Source organism: Saccopteryx bilineata, chromosome 5 (assembly GCF_036850765.1).
Source record: "Saccopteryx bilineata isolate mSacBil1 chromosome 5, mSacBil1_pri_phased_curated, whole genome shotgun sequence".
NCBI classification, from domain to species: Eukaryota; Metazoa; Chordata; class Mammalia; order Chiroptera; family Emballonuridae; genus Saccopteryx; species Saccopteryx bilineata.
The window spans coordinates 36,708,107-36,723,237 of record NC_089494.1 but is presented as its reverse complement, the minus strand read 5'-3'; the positions used below and the strand labels follow the sequence as shown (position 1 = coordinate 36,723,237).

The 15,131-nt window shown below is 35.9% G+C and overlaps 1 non-coding gene across 1 annotated transcript; it reads left to right on the top strand.

Annotated features, from left to right (window-relative positions):
* The first annotated feature begins 13,368 nt into the window (after window positions 1-13,368).
* Window positions 13,369-13,475, top strand: LOC136307159 (U6 spliceosomal RNA). The gene has a single exon (XR_010725837.1). It is a non-coding gene; the product is annotated as a U6 spliceosomal RNA (small nuclear RNA).
* The last annotated feature ends 1,656 nt before the right edge of the window (window positions 13,476-15,131 follow it).

Below are 15,131 nucleotides of genomic sequence, written 5' to 3'. Positions count from 1 at the left end.
TGTCATTTCATCATGTCTTACATATTCACTGTATTTTAACATCTTTGAGAGTAGGAAACAATCATTATGTCGTAGGCAATGGTCAAGTCCTGTGCATATACAAACATGGCCACAGCTGTTCATGGTTTTCATCATAACAATTGAGTGGTGAGTTTTATTGGTATTACACATGCCAATTTTAATTGCCATTTTAAATTTCTTCAAAAATAATATGCTGTAATTCAACATTAAAACAAAACAAAATAAACCCTCCCTTTTTTAAGCAGACACACATGGAAACAGAACAGTGGGCTATAAATTGAGTTTAGTGACGCAAACATTGGTCATTGGATAAATAACTGCAACTGCTCAGTTTTCTTATAAAATATCACTTATGCTCCAAAAACCTAATTGTTTTATGGGCCATAAGAAGGAACTCTCTACATATAGATGAATTATGCTTTCTTACTTGCAAATATTTAAATATTGCCTATGACATACCAAGCAATTTAATTGAAAACTGAAGAAATTGCTAAATCTCTCAAAAGAGATCAAAGAAATTTCAAGAAATGGGGGTCTGGTTTTGCAGAACTATTGTTATTGTTAGGGCATTGCATCATAGTTTAATTGCCAGAATTTTTATTTTTACTTGCAGGGACATGAAGTAATGGTGCATCATACAGTTGATGATATCCTAAATTCTCTAATATATGACATAAACATGTTGTGAAACTAGAGTATACTTATAAAATGCTGCTCTAAGTTTCCTTAAATTCCAGTCCATTGCTTAGTTCACACACTTTCTACCACTTCCCTAAATATTTGCAGCCCTTCTCCTGGGCTGATGCAGTTATTATCTTTCTTTACTTTTCCTGTAATCAAAATGACTTGATTTCTTAAAGTCAAATGACTAGGTATTCATTAGGAAGGGACACAAGGAAGTCTTCAGGCATGTTAGAAATGTTATGTATCTTTTTTTTTCTCTTAGAACTGTTTCACAGGTGCATATATATGTAAGAATTCTTTAAGCTGTACAATTAAGATCTGTGTACTTCACTTGATGGAACTTATGCTGCAAAAAAATATGTTTTAAAAGAATAATTCAATTATGATGAAAATTTTCCTTATGTTGAATAGAATCTGTCACTCTGTATCTTCTATCTAGTGTTCATAATTTTACCCATCAGAGCCTCTGAGAATAAATATATCCCTTTGTAGTACTTCATATATTCAAAGACAGCTACGACTTGTTCTTATATCTATTCCAGTCCCTTCAACCAAACTATCAAGTTGCTTGAATTGATTTATTTGCCTTAATTGTAGAGAATTCCAAATATTCTGTGACAGAGAAATCATGTCCTGATCTCCTGGATAAAGAGGACTGAACATATTAGCCACGTCTGTTGGGCAACCCAGATATGCCCACAATTTTGTGGCGCTCTCTCTTTGTCAATAAAGCATCACAATAAATATTATAGCACATGCTTTTAAACAGTCTGGGTTTGAGAAGAAGGCTTTTCCCCACAAAGTGATACAATAAAAATAAATGGTGTATTGCTTTTATAGTACTACATTTGTGGTTTGCTCAAAAGCAATTCATTTTTCAAACTCAACTCTTCTACTTCAGTAAAACTGCACATCACTTATATATTAATTAATAACTAGGCTAATTTGTTCTAAGGTCTTGAAATATCAGCACACTGCTTTCCATAGTCCAGGGTTTCTCAATCTTAGCATTACTGACATTTGGATGGAATAATGCTTTGTTGTAGGGGTTGTCCTGTGAATTGAAGGACATTATCTTTGGCCTCTACCTACTAGATGCCAGTAGTACCTTCTCCCCCAGGCATGACAATCAAAAATGTCTCCAGACATTGCCAAATGCCCCATTGAAGACCACTGTATCAGGCCACTTATAAAATTTTTTCTTAACTTTGTAACATATATTCTCTACCAAACTCATTTTTAATAAATGTGACATATTGCTCACCACTTACATAAATTGAGAATTTCCTAAATAGTACTATTTTACCACCTCATATATGTAAGCCCTAAATAGTAATAGTTTTAATATCTACTGTTTGTTGTTTCATTGCCCACTCTTTGCTTAATGAGATCCTGTGATAGTAAAATAAAAAAAGTTTGGCTTTAATTATTACAATTACTCATGGAATCCTACCAGATAACTTCTTTAATACCAACACCACCACTTTCTGAAATCCCAAGCTAGAAATGGTGTGCCTACTAGATCAGCCCACTCCAGGCACTCCAATGTGGAAAGCAGGTAGATTTTTTCACTTCAGTGGAAAATAAGACCGTACAAGGCAACAGAAGTATGGAGAAGGAGATTGGAAGTAATGACTTGAAGAAGGAATAAAATGTAAAGACTGGCCAGTGAGTCAGGATTTTCTCTTTGTCCTCAAACTAAAGCATTTGAACTTTCTTCTAGAAATTGTTCAAATCATTGCACTGCTTATCTTTCTAAGAACACTATTCTTTTTGTGGGCCTGTGCTTGCTAGTTTATAGAAAGAGTTGAATCAATGCCTCTTGCATAGTTTGAATGAAGAAGAGAATTCCATGTACCAAACAACTTATTTGCAAAAGAACTCCCAAAAAATAATGTGCTCCTAAATGAAGGGTCTTATATGAATGGGAAAACATGGAAGGATGGCATTCTTTCCCTCCCATCCCCATACACCCACCCTTCTCATCACACTCTATTTACACTCTGTTGCTCAGGGAAACCATAGCAATACCTGTAAAGTCAACATCATATAGAGTCTGATTTTGTGATGCTTCAGGGAAAATAAGACTCTTCACACCTTTTAGCATCTTTACTGTAGAAAACATAATATTGTGTGTTTTGAATCATTTTTCACAGAAAATGGGGCTCCAGAACTTCTCCTAAGCTAAACCAGTAACATATTGATGGAACTGGCTTCTAAGGTGATGCACTTTGGACTTTGCAATCTAAGTTGGAAGGACAGAAGGTAAGTTCCATTTGTGTCTTTTCCCAACCACCTCTCTTAGCTTCAATTTATCTGTAAAAAGGGAATATTTATAATTGATCATAGGCGTCAATCAAATCTCACGGTAACTAACACATAATAATAATACAGTTAATTTTATTTCTTCCTCTCATCCATCCCATTATTCATGAGGTGCCATGAGCTTTTGTTTTGTTGGAAAGAGAATGACAAAGAGACAAAGAAGGGAAGACGAAAGAGGGAAGGAAAGAAGAATTTATTTTTTTAATGTTGACAGAGATTTATCAGAAAATAAACCCTCTCTGCTTTGTAGCTAAGAATAGTCTTGAAAACTCTAACCTTCACAATTAATTTTTCCCATTGTCCCTTTGATCATGATTGTTCAGTCGTTACAACCCAAATACTTGGGAAAACCAAACATAAACTATGCCATCAGCAGCAGCTCAATAGCAAAATTCCATACCATCCTCACTCTTTGCCTCTCACACTTGCCTTTCTGCCAAGGCTGCACAGTTGTAGAATGGTGAGCTTCCAAAATATAAACTATGATAAATTTGAATAATATTAGGTGTGACTCATTTATCAGAAAAGGCAGAATTCAATCATTATTAATTAGTGTACTTTCGGTTATCAACTTAGACGTTATCCACAGAACTAATCTCATATATACAGTTGAAATGTTAACCAAGAATGCTGATAACATAAAGGATTTACTTGCTTGTAATCTTTACCTAGATTCCTGAGCTCATAAAACTGGCAATATAAATTTATTTTCATCTTTATCTCAAAAAAAATAAACCATAATTTCTAAATCCCTAAAAAAGTTGGTTGTTTATATTTTATGAAAGAGTAGTATTTGCTTTAATTATGAACTGTAGTATTATTTGTCATATTTTTGAATAAGTTTATTTTAAATTAAAGCTATATTTTTTTCAAGGACAACTTAATATATAGGCATTAAAATAGCTGGAGTTGATATCTTTAATAAGCTAGAGCCAGATAATCAGGGGCTATAAAAAATTTATTTTTCTCTTATATTATCAAAGAGCAGCTGTAAAAGTACAAAATCCACTGTTAATCCTGTGTTTACAGTTCTAATGGCAGATTTATACAGTAATGTGTATAGCAACGGTTTCCCTATCATGTTTCTTATTTTTTCCTTTTCTTTCAAAAGAATTAAAAACGCTCTTTCTTTTTCAAGCCTGATGTTGAAGATTCCATGGTAACTGCCTTTTTATTGGGTTTTCTTTCTCAGCCTTTATTGTTCTTTTGCTTTGCTTTTAAGTTGAAAAAATATTTACCTTAAAAATACAGTACAAGGAAATCAGCAATCTAGTCTTCAGTGTATGTAACAACTCCTAAGGCTTTTCATTTTAAGAAAAGATAAAGCTCTCTTAAAGTTTTATATTTGGTGAAGATATTGAGAAAAATTAAAAGGAATCATAAGAGCAGAGCATTTTTTTAGTAGCTGAAATACCAGAGTAAATAAATAATTCAATGTTATATTTTCTATACATTATTCTATATTTCTTATTTCCTTTTTTTATAATCTACCATTAGTCTGTAAAAATTACTCAAAGAAAAGGCATTGAAAATTGTGAGAATTACCAATTCCCCTTGAATTGTAGCAATATCCCACTTACCTAAATTCTATAGATCTAAGTCATTCTCTCCATAAAATGGAGCAGAGAATGCTTTCTACCTTCTCTCATTTCAAGAGTTTAAGTGCTTGTTGATAAGCCTAGAGTTGGCATTTGGAACTGTTCTCTTTGGTATAAAATAGCATTATAATTAACCTATAGCTAAATTAACTTTTATTTTTCTTACTCATATTTTCTGCTTCCATTTTTTCTTTTCTTTTTTCTTTTTTATTTATTAAAGTGAGAGGAGGAGAGATAAAGAGACAGAGTCCCACATGCGCCCTGACCAGGATCCATCCAGAAACCCCTGCCTGGAGTAGATGCTCTGCTGATCTGGGGCCATGCTCCTAAACAAGTTATTTTTAGTACCTGAGGTGGAGGCTCCACTGAGCCATCCTCAGCACCTGTGGCTAAGTGGCTCAAATCAATAGAGCTATGGCTATAGGAGAGAAAGAAAGAGAGAGAGAAGGGGAAGGGGAAGGGGTGAAGAAGCAGATAGTCACTTTTCTTATGTGCCCTAACTGGGAATCAAACCTGGAAAATCCACCTGCTGGGCCAATGCTCTACACTGAGCCAACCAGCCAGGGCCTCTACTTTCTATTTTAATAAATTTATTGATGTTTTGAACTGAAAAATTCAGGCTAGTGGTCATCAACAATACATTAGTTTTTCAAAACTACCAGAATATATAAAGAGCTATAAAAAAATGGAAGAATTTTTTTTCCTCCCTCAAAAGTTAAATAATTTGCAGATCAGTTTCAATGTTTAATGTAAATATTTTATATAAATTTTTTAATTGTGAGAATTTTTAAAACTATTTTATTAATGATTTATAATACCTCTGTGAGGATAGTCAGAATTATAACCAACTTTTACAAGTAAGTGCACACCATTTGGTTATCAGTAATTGAATCCAGAAAACCAGCAAGAAAATAGAAGAACTGAACATTTATCAAGATTTAATGGACATACATAGAATTATCAACCAAATAATAGCAGAATATACATTATTCCATGTGCCCATGGAACATTTACCAAGATAGATGATATCCTGCAGGTTAAAAAAACTGTTCACAAATTTAAAGAACTATAAACATACAGAGTATGTTTTTTTGCCTATTAGGAATTCAAACTAGAACCTAGTAACAGTGAGATAACAAAAAGAATCTTCAAATACTTGTTAACTTGAGATCTATGTTTAAGTAATCCATTGGTCAGAGAGGAAATGTTCATAAAATATATCCAGAATAAAAGTGAAAATACAACATGTTATTTTTAGAATAAAGCTAAAGCTCACATCATACTTAATGGTAAAAGATTGAATGTTTTCCCTCTAATATTTTAAAATAAGGAAATAATGTTCACTCTTACCATTCTTACTCAAGAAAGTATTGAAATTCTAGCCATTACAATAAAATTTCCTGCAAAAGAAATAAAATTCCTTAAATAAAATTTAAAAAAATAATAAAATTATTTATATTTGCAGATGCTGTGATTGTTTACACACAAAACTACCAAGGAATCTACAAAAAAAAAAACCCCATAAAAATAATAACTAAGTTCTGAAAGGTAAAAAAATATAAAATCAACATACAAAACAAAAAAAAATTGCATTTCTATACACTGTCAACAAACAGATAGAAACCAAAATAAAAAATGCAATTTCATTTACAATTGCCCCAAACTTAGGTATAAAATTAACAAAAAGGTATATGAACTATATGCTAAAAATTATCAAATATTAATGAAAGAAATAAAGACAAATACTTAAAAATACATTCATAGATTAGAAGATTCAATGTAATAAAAATATCCATTTTCCTAAATTGACCTACATTTTTAATAAAATTCCTACTAAGTACCAGAAAGGATTTTATAAACATAGACAAGCTTATTTTAAAATACATATAAAACCTGAAAGGCTCTAACAACATTATAAAGAAGAATAAAGTAGGAGGAAATAGTCTTTCCAATATTAAGACATACTATTTAGCTATAGTAATCAAGACAGAGTGGGAATGGCAAAGCATAAACACATAGCTCAATGTAAGAGAATGAAAAACCTAGAAATAGATCCACAACTAAATACCCAAGTAATTTGTGTCAAGAGCACAAAAGAAGTACAAGGAAGGCAGATAGCCATTTCAATAAACAGTGTGGGATGAATTGGACATACATAGGCAAAAATATGAACCTCAACCTAAACCTCATACCTTTTACAAAAATAAACTCAATCCTGGCCCACTGGCTCAGTGGTAAAATGTCAGCCTGGCGTGTGGATGTCTTGGGTTTGATTCCTGGTCAGGACACACAGGAGAAGCAACCATCTGTTTCTCCACCTCTTCCTTTCTTTCCCTCTCTCTTTCTTCTCCTCTCACAGCAAGATGGCCTCAGGTACTGAGGATGTATCTGTGGCCTCAGCCTCTGGCATTAAAAAATAAAGTCTTCATTGTGGAGCAATGGAGCAATGGCCCCAGATGGACAGAGCATCACCCTCTAGAGGGTTTGCCAGGTGGATTTTGGTCAGGATGCATCTGAGAATCTGTCTTACTGCCTCTCTTCCTCTCACTAAAAATAAAAAAACTAAAAAAAAATGAACTCAATGTAAAATATAAAACTATAAAACATCTAAAGATTGGAGAAAATATTAACAACCTAGAATAAAGCAGAATTTTTAGACAACATCAAAAACACAGTACAAATGAGGAAAACTGGAAAGCATATACCATGTTCATGGATAGAAAGAATTAACATCATTAAAAGGTTTATACTACCCAAAGCAATGTATAGATCTAATGCAATTCCTACCAAGATACCAATGGCAGTTTTCACAGAACTAGAACAAATACTTCGAAAAATTATATGAGCCTGACCAGCCAGTGGTGCAGAGAATAGAGCGTCGGACTGGGACGCAGAGGGCCCAAGTTTGAAACCCAAGGTAATCATCAGCTTGAGTACAGGCTCATCCTACTTGAGTGTGGGTTTACCAGCTTGAGCTCAGGGTCACTGGCTTGAGTGTGGGATCATAAACAGGGTCACTAGCTTGGACGCAAAGGTCACTGGCTTGAGCCCAAGGTTGCTGGCTTGAGCAAGGGGTCACTCACTCTGCTGTAGTCCCCCAGTCAAGGTACATAGGAGAAAACAATCAACAAACAACTCAGATGCTGCAACAAATAATTGATGCTTCTCATCTCTCTCCCTTCCTGTCTGTCTGTCCTTATCTGTTCCCTCTCTCTGTCTCTGTCAAAAAAACAAACAAGCAAATTTAATTTATATGAAACCACAAAAGACCTGAATAGCAACAGTGATCTTGGAAAGTACAAAGTTGGAAAAATTATGCTACCTGTTATCAAACTATATTACAAGGCAATTGTAAATCAAAATAGCAAGATACTGGTTTAAAACTGGACATATATATTAATAAAACAGAATAGAGAACCCAGAAATAAACCAACATCTTAATAGTCAATTAGTATTTGACAAAGGAGGTGTAAACATACAATGGGGTAAAGATAGTCTATTCAATAAATGGTGGTGTGAAAATTGCAGATAACATTATATGGAGTGAAATAAGTAAATCAGAAAAAAACTAAGAACTATATGAACCAATGCATAGATGGGACATAAAAATGAGACTCAGAGACATGGACAAAAATGTGATGGTAACAGGGAGTGGGGTGGAGGGGTGGGGAAGGGGCGAGGAAGGAGAGGAAGGGAGTGGGGGGAGGGTAGGGGCACAAAGAAAACCAGATAGAAGGTGACGGAGGACGATTTGACTTTGAGCGAGGGGTATGCAGCATAATCAAAGGTCAAAATAATCTGGAGATGTTTACTCGGAACATATGTACCCTGATTTATCAATGTCACTGCATTAAAATTAATAAAAATAAGATTAAAAAAAATAAAGTGGAATAAACAGAAAAAAAAGAATAAACTCAAAATGGATTTAAAAAAAATATTAAAGTCAAATAAAAAAATCCTAGGAGAAAACATAAGCATTAAAATCTCAGACATTTTTTGTAATAATATTTTATCTTATATATCACTTCCAGTGAAGGAAACAAAAGAAAAACCAATAAGGCAACATCAACCTAAAAAATGTTTGCACAGCAAAGGAAACCATTAACAAAATGAAAAGACAACTTACTGAAAGGAATAACATATTCGCCAATACTCGTGATAAGGGCTTAATATCCAAAATGTATAAAGATGTTATAAAACTCAACACCAAGAAAACACACAAACAATAGAATTTAAAAATGGACTAAGAACCTGAATAGACACTTCTCTAAAGAGGATATACAGATGATCAATAGACATATGAAAAGATGCTCAGCCCTCACCAGTTGGCTCAGTGGTAGAGCATCAGCCTGGCATATGGAAGTCCCATGTTTGATACTCGGTCAGGGCACACAGGATAAGTGACCATCTGCTTCTTCCCCCACCCCTTGCTTTCCCTCCTGCAGCCATGTTTTGAATGGTTTGAGCAATTTGGCCCCAGGAGCTAAGGATGGCTCCATGGCCTCACCTCAGGCAATGAAATAGCTCCATTCAGAGCAACAGAGCAGTGGCCACAGATGGGCAGAGCATTGCCCCCCTAGTGGGCTTGCCAGGTGGGTCCCAGTTGGGGCATATGCGGGAGTCTTTCTGCCTCCCTGCTTCTCACATAATTTAAAAATAAATAAATACAAGATGCTCAACTTCACTAATTATCAGAAAAATGCAAATTAAAACTACAATGAAATATCACTTTATACCTGTCAGAATGGCTATCATCAGTAAATCAACAACCAACAAGTGTTGATGAGAATGTGGAAGAATGGGAACCCTCTGTGGTGCAGCCACTATGAAAAGCAGTATGGAGTTACCTCAAAAAATTAAAAAATGGAACTGCCTTCTGACCCAGCGATTCCACTTCTGGGAAGTTATTTGAAGAAACCAAAATATTAATTCAACAGAATATATGTTTCCTTGTGTTTATTGCAGGGTAATTTACAAAAGCCAAGATTTGTTAGCAGGCCAAGTGTCCATCAGTAGATGGATGGATAAAAAAGTTGTGGTACATTTATACAATGGAATACCATGTGGCCATAAAAAAAGGGGGAAAATCTTACCCTTTGCAGCAGCATGGATGAACTTGGAGAACACTATGCTAAGTGAAATATGCCAGTCAGAAAAAGACAAGTACCATATGATTTCACTGATATGTGGAATCTAAAGAACATAATGAAGTAACAAGCAAAATAGAGACAGACTCTTAGATCGAGAGGAGGCTGACAGCTGTGAGGGGTGCTGATTGAGGTGGGGTAGGGGCATTGAGTGAAAGAGGACAAAAAAAGAGAAAAAAATTCATGGACACTGGATGGTGTAACGAAGATGTTAATACTGGATGGTGTGAGAGCCTGTAAAGTAAATACAAACATCAATTCTATGTCAACAGAACTTATAAATTGAAAATAATGAGTTTTAAATTCTTTGGCAGTTGACTTTCCATGTAAAGTTCTCAGTATTCTCTATGTCTATCAAATGTATCGTTATAACCTCAAGAATTTAATTACATAATTCAAATGTAATTTATACCATTACAAATAAGCCCACTTATTTAAGAAAATAATATTATTTTGTTCATATCTGACATATATACCATGATCAAAATTTAATTTCAATTTTCCTGAACTGGAGAATAGGTTTTGTCTGAGCTCTGTAGCACTTACATTCAATTTTAACTTGTAATTTTCAATGTTCCTATTACATTCAGAGAATAATAGGTAGTATGCCTGCAGCTAGTCTAATATCTTTAAATTCTTATGGATCACAATGGAATACCATGTGGCACAGCAAGATTCAGCTTTCAATGTTATCATTGTACTTTTATTAAAATTCCTATTATTATTTTGCTGTCAATCTGAACATAAAATCACTTTATCACTTTTCTGTAGAATACAAAAGTGAAGGGAATATTACTTTATTTCCAACTACTTATCTAGTCAAAATGGAAAAAGAAATTTAGAAAAAGTCAACTATACCATAGCCTAAGAACAGCAAATTTATAAATATTTTAATATTAAAATGACACAATTACACATCTATTCATATGGTGATATATTTACCAGATACTTAGCATTGAGCTTTTCCTATGTTTCAAGAAATTGTGCCACAAACATGTAGAGCAGTGAGCAAAAATTTAGTTCCTTCTCATTATGAAGCATTCATTCTAGTGGGAGTGATAGACAATGAACACATAATAATTTAAGTACTCATTATGTGATTTGAAAAAAAAAGGAGTTTTAAATAAACATCTGGAAAAGGCATCAGAATTAAACATGAAAAGGGGATAAGAGAATTGTTTGGGTTTTTTTTATACTTAAAGAATTAAATTTAACAGGGTGACATTGATCAATAAGAGTACACAAGTTTCAGGTAAACATTTCTATAGCATTTAAACCAGGGGTCCCCAAACTTTTTACACAGGGGGCCAGTTCACTGTCCCTCAGACCTTTGGAGGGCCGGACTATTAAAAAAAATTATAAACAAATCCCTATGCACACTGCACATATCTTATTTTAAAGTAAAAAAACAAAACGGGAACAAATACAATATTTAAAATAAAGAACAAGTAAATTTAAATCAACAAACTGACCAGTATTTCAATGGGAACTATGCTTCTCTCACTGACCACAATGAAAGAGGTGCTCCTTCCGGAAATGCAACGGGGGCTGGATAAATGGCCTCAGAGGGCCGCATGCGGCCCGCGGGCTGTAGTTTGGGGACCCCTGATTTAAAAATTGATTACATTGTATACCCATCACCCAAAGTCAAATCATTTTCTGTCACCATTTATTTGTTCCTCTATACACCTTCCCCCACATCCTCCTCCCTCTGGTAACCACTTCACTTTTATCTATGTCCATAAGACTCAGTTTTATATCCCACCTATGTGTGAAATCAAGCAGTCCTGAGGAAAAAGAATGAAGCTAGAGATATCACACACTACCTGACTTCAAATTATACTATAGAGCTAGTCAGGGCAAAGCCTATACAAAGGTCCTATGGTGAGGACTTTCTGGTGAGAAGTGCTCCAAGGACAGAGAGGTGGTTCGAGGTGCTAGAAAATTGCAGGCAAAATAGAACCAAGTACAAGATGAGGCTGGAATAAAGGCAGGGCCAGATCATTAAACCTCTGTAAATCATGACAGAATATTGAGTTTATCCTGGGAGCACTGGGAAGTCTGATGTATCAAAAGCTTATCGGCCCTGGCCGCTTGGCTCAGCGGTAGAGCGTCGGCCTGGCGTGCGGGGGACCCGGATTCGATTCCCGGCCAGGGCACACAGGAGAAGTGCCCATTTGCTTCTCCACACCCCCCTTCCTCTCTGTCTCTCACTTCCCCTCCCGCAGCCAAGGCTCCATTGGAGCAAAGATGGCCTGGGCGCTGGGGATGGCTCCTTGGCCTATGCCCCAGGCGCTAGAGTGGCTCTGGTCGCAGCAGAGCGACGCCCCGGAGGGGCAGAGCATCGCCCCCTGGTGGGCAGAGCGTGGCCCCTGGTGGGCGTGCCAGGTGGATCCCGGTCAGGCGCATGCGGGAGTCTGTCTGACTGTCTCTCCCCGTTTCCAGCTTCAGAAAAAAAAAAAAAAAAAAAAAAAAAAAAAAAGCCTATCCCTGAACACTAAGCGAGAAATCACCACCAGGACCCAAAGATATTGTAGTGAACCAGGTGAGAGACCGTGGGAAGCTTGGGTTGAGGTGATATCATTTCAGTTAGAGACACAGATGAATTCACAGTCTGTTTGGAAATATCTTTTGAAAACAGAACATGGTTAAAAACTGGATGGAAGTAGAGGTGACCGTGGGTATGAAAGGTGCAAAGTTGACCCTTAGTTAGCTTCTCTGGAATGAGTACAGTTGTCATTCACTCAGGTGAGAATGCTGGAGGGGAACAGAATTACAGCAGGTGCAGTGGGCCACGGCGACTTGGACATGCCTGTAAATAGCCCGGTGAAGACCTCAAACACAGATATAAATTAGTCTGATGCCCAAAAGAGAGGTCTGGACTAGAAGCAACTGCACGTACCTTTCTAATCTTACCTTTTGCTTTCAATTACTTTCAATGCATGACCATTGAGGGGAAAAGTATTAAAAAGTACTACAGAGTTCTTTTATACCTACACACACACACACACACACACACACACACATACAGAATTCTTATTTATTTAAAATTTGAATTATATTGTTTTTAATCAGATTTTAACTTATGTTTTGTCAGAGATATGTGATTTTACTGAGCATATAATGTGGCTTTATACAGCAATAGTAAAAATCATTAGACTAATTCTTATTTTTACAAATATAGCTGGTTTCTAATATATATTTGCTACAATAAGCAGTGCTGCAATGAACACCTTTGTGTGCCTTTGTTTAGTGAAACTTTTAGTTCCTAAGAAATACTACAACACACATGTGCTTAATGTATATAGACAGGATTAAACCAATACCTCACATATAGCCAAGATGTAAGAATTAATGTAGTAATTTTTTTGGAAACAACTTTAAAGAAAGTTTTGGATTTGCTTTCAATCTTAAATGTTTAAAGCTGAAAGTAGGACTTCAGATATCAATTTTAACATTAGGAACGAAAACTTTTTAGTTTCCAGGAGGATATGGCTTCTATGGAATTTTTGAAAAAATCCATTAAATATTGTGTTTTTTACCTGTCTTCCCATGAGTCCACACTAATGGCTCCATCAGGAATGTTAGGGTTGGTGCTCACTTGGGCAGCACAGGTATTAAAGCTGGAACACTGCAGGGAAAATTAACATAGCCCCCACACAAGGAGAACAAGCAAATCCAAAAAGGATTCCATATCTTTAAAATGTGAAAAGAGAGATCCTAAGAGTTATCATCACAAGGAGAATGTTTTTTCTTTTCTTTTTATTGCACCTATATGAGATGGCAAGTGTTTACAATATATGTAAATAAAATCATCATGCACCTTAACCTGGTGATGCACATCATTTATATTATATTAATAAAATAGGAAAAGAATGTCAGGTTATCTAAATGTTCCTCATGAGGTATGAGCATCTTTCAGTTCTGAAAACCCAGCTTGCCTGTGTCTCCATCTGTACCTTGTCTGTATCTCTGATCTCACTTTTTTTGTCACACCAGTATTTATAATGCGTGGGGGCACTTTCTTCCTAAAATCAAGAGCAAAAGAGAGTCATTTTTCCAAGGCCAGATTTCTGAAAGCAGCATCTACACTGTACCCCAGGAAATACAGACATGTCGATGAAAACCATTCCTTCAGATGAAGACACATCTCCTCTTTAATGCTATTCTCCAAAATACTTCAGTAACAACAACAACAACAAAAACACGTAGGCAATCTGTTTGCTTCAAGAGTCCACTCCCTGCTAAGCGTGCAGGGGGTCCTTGCTGTAGTAGCAGATGCTACTTAGACATCTGCAACTCCCTGTGCTGCCCAGTCCCACCTGCAAGCTGGAAATTGAAGAAGGAGGTGTCTCAAAAACATGAAATCCTCTTTCGCCTAGTGGGATATCTTTATTCCTGAGTAATTTCTCCAAATAACCATCTTGAGTTTCTGAAAATGTAAAAATTGCCTGTAGAGTCAAGGCAAGTGAGGGCTAAATCCATTCATTATTTTCCTCTGGATGCTCATTCACCTCTAGCTGTAGGAAATATCACAAACACAGGGTTGATGATAAGTATGTAAACATATCATCCAACACTCAGGTTGTCTCAGGGAGGTGTGTGTGTGTGTGTGTGTGTGTGTGTGTGTGCACGCGCGCGCTCGCGTGCGTACATGCACTCTTCATTCTAATGTAAGCAAAGCTGCACAGTGGAAGTGCTCAGAGAAAAGAGATTTTTCTTCCTGAAAGGTAATATTTCTCATTCTGAATGATTTCATTCTCTTCCTTTGAATTTCTTGGTACATTGTGATATCTGTTCATCTTTGACTCATTCTTAGATCCTTGCCTACATCGTCCTTACCCACTAAAGAGTAAGCAGAATTGACAAGGAATCCATGGCCTATGGATTGTCTTTGAATCTCTCAGGACAGTCTAGACTGGGTTTGGTAGCAAAGTCCAAAGTCTCAGTGGCTAAATACAACTTACAAGTGCCCGACACTTAGGGACACTGGGGGCTTACATCAGCCATCACCTCAAATGCTGCCAGTCACCTTGCTTAAAGGAAAGGGAGTGCTGAACAGTCTCACAGGGACAATACAATGCTCTCCCCAGAAGCACATTCTCCAGTCACTTCTATTCACAACTCACTGGTTACAGGTAAACATGTGGTCCCACCAAAAGAAGGCCAGAAAGTATCATCCTAACATGTTTCTGAAGGCAGAAATCATGATGAATAGCAGTAAAGACCATCCCAGCTCTTTAAAAAAAAAAAAAAACTACATTTTTTTTCTTTCAAAATATTGTAGGGAAAATTGAGAAAAGTTAGCTACATAGAAGTATACAGAAAAGCCTGCATTTTTCATTGTTAAGAGTCT